Source organism: Monodon monoceros, unplaced genomic scaffold, assembly GCF_005190385.1.
Source record: "Monodon monoceros isolate NGI ecotype Baffin Bay Population unplaced genomic scaffold, NGI_Narwhal_1 Super_Scaffold_21, whole genome shotgun sequence".
NCBI classification, from domain to species: Eukaryota; Metazoa; Chordata; class Mammalia; order Artiodactyla; family Monodontidae; genus Monodon; species Monodon monoceros.
In genome coordinates this window covers 8,821,374-8,823,662 of record NW_021703778.1, presented here as the reverse complement: position 1 = coordinate 8,823,662, position 2,289 = coordinate 8,821,374, and the positions used below count along the sequence as shown (strand labels likewise).

At 38.6% G+C, this 2,289-nt stretch overlaps 1 pseudogene; it reads left to right on the top strand.

Moving 5' to 3' along the window:
- The first annotated feature begins 737 nt into the window (after window positions 1–737).
- LOC114903494 lies at window positions 738–1,952 on the top strand (annotated as a pseudogene).
- The last annotated feature ends 337 nt before the right edge of the window (window positions 1,953–2,289 follow it).

Genomic DNA, 2,289 nt, shown 5'->3' with positions numbered 1-2,289 from the left:
AGTCTGTGCTCTTGGATTGGAAGAATTAATATTGTTAACATGTCCAACTATCCAAAGCAATCTACAGATTCAGTGCAATCCTTACAATGGCAATTTTCACAGAAATAGAACAATCCTAACATTTGTATGGAACCACAAAGACCCCAAATAGCCAAAGAAATCTTGAAAAAGAATAAAGCTGGAGGCATCATGCTTCCTGATTTCAAAATATATTATAAAACTAAGTAATAAAAACAGTATGGTATTGACATAAAAACAGACACATAGATCAGTGGAACAGAGTAGAAATTCCAGAAACACACACATATTTGGTCAATTAATTTATGCCAAAGGAGCCAAGTATATACAGTGGGGAAAGGATGGTCTCTTCAAAGTATGGTGTTGGGAAAACTGAACACATACAAAAGAATGAAACTGAATCACTATCTTCTACCATACACAAAAATCAACTCAAAATGGATTAAAGATTTGAATGTAATACCTGAAAGCATAATACTCCTAGAAGAAATCATAGTGAGTAAGCTCTTTGAAGTTGGTCTTGGCAATAATTTTTGGACTTGGCACCAAAAGCAAAGGCCACAAAAGCAAAAATTAAAGAGTGAGACGACCTCAAACTAAAAAGCCTCTTCATAACAAAGAAAACCACCAACAAAATGAAAGGCAACCTACTAAATAGGAGGGAATATTTTCAAATCATATATCTGATAAGGGAGTTAATATCCAAAAAATAAAAAGAACAAAACTCATTAGGGCAAAAAATGATCCACTTAAAAATGGAACTGAGGCAGGGTGCACATCTGTGATGGCGAGGAGAAGATAAAATTTGATGCTGGGACCCTCCTTCTTAGTACACACCATCTAATTTGGAGAGATCAGAAAAATCATGAATGCTGCATGGCCATTCCTCTTTCCCAAATTGTGTTCATTGAAGAACAGGCAGCTGGAATTGGGAAAAGTGCCAAAATAGTGGCTCATCTTCACCCAGCTCCTTGTAATAAAGAACCTGGCCCATTCCAGAGTAGTAAGAACTCCTACATCAAGCTTTCCTTCAAAGAACACGGCCAGATTGAGTTTTACAGGTGTTTATCAGAGGAAGTGACACAGAGAAGGTGGGAGAATATGCCAGTTTCCCAGTCGTTACAAGCAAATAGAGGACCCCAGCCAGGAAGAATAAGGGCTGTGGGAATTGTAGGTATTGAAAAGAAACTGACAAAAACGTTTCTGAGGCCTTCGGAGACCTCAGCAAGCTAATGGTCAAGGCTAAGGGAATTGGTGCTGTTATCAAAATCCATTGCTAATAAGATTAAAGTCAAGCAAGGTGACATCACAGAAGATGAGAGCATCAGGTTTAAATCCTATTTGCTGAGCATGGGAATAGCTAACCTGGTTACCAGGGAAACCTACGGCTCAGGCACACAGTACCACATGCAGCTGGCCAAACAGCTGGCTGGAATATTGCAGTCGCCTTTGGAGGAACGAGGGGGAATAATGTCGCTCACAGAGGTGTACTGTTTAGTAAACCAAGCTCGAGGAATGGAATTGCTCTCACCAGAAGATTTAGTGAATGCATGCAAGATGCTGGAAGCCCTGAAATTACCTCTCGGCCTCCGTGTGTTTGACAGCAGTGTCATGGTAATTGAACTTCAGTCCCACAAGGACGAGTAAATGGTGGCCTCAGCCTTGGAGACGGTTTCAGAAAAGGTATCTCTAACATCAGAAGAGTTTGCTAAGCCTGTGGGAATGTCTGTCCTCCTGGCTAAAGAAAGGTTGCTTCTTGCTGAGATGATTCAGTGGAAGGCTTGCAGTTTTACCCAAATTTAATTATGACACAGAGCTGTTTTGTATTTGAAATAACTTGTTACCGGTATACTTGCCTCATGCAGAAGTTGTATGACATTGAGCTAAGGGTAAACCCTGATAAACTGAGAATTTACTGGAACTTCGCAGTATAATATAAAATGCTTTTAATTTCTACATAAATATTATGATCCAGGAAGCTCCTTTAGGATAAATATAGAAAAATATAGAAAGATGAATGCCAATATGAATTTGAAATCATGCTACAGTTGTATAGAAACCCTCAGAGTTTAACTTGAAATATGGTGGATTTTAACTTGATCTTCAAATCTGACCATTTTTTAAAGAAGAGGATTTAGTTCATGGGGGAAAAAAGAGAGAAGTTACATGTTTGAACAGGTTAGATCATTATTCTGGTGTGATGAAAATTCACCTGAATTATAAATGAGGTTTTTCTCTGCATTTAGTGTGCACATTTGGGGGGATTTTCAT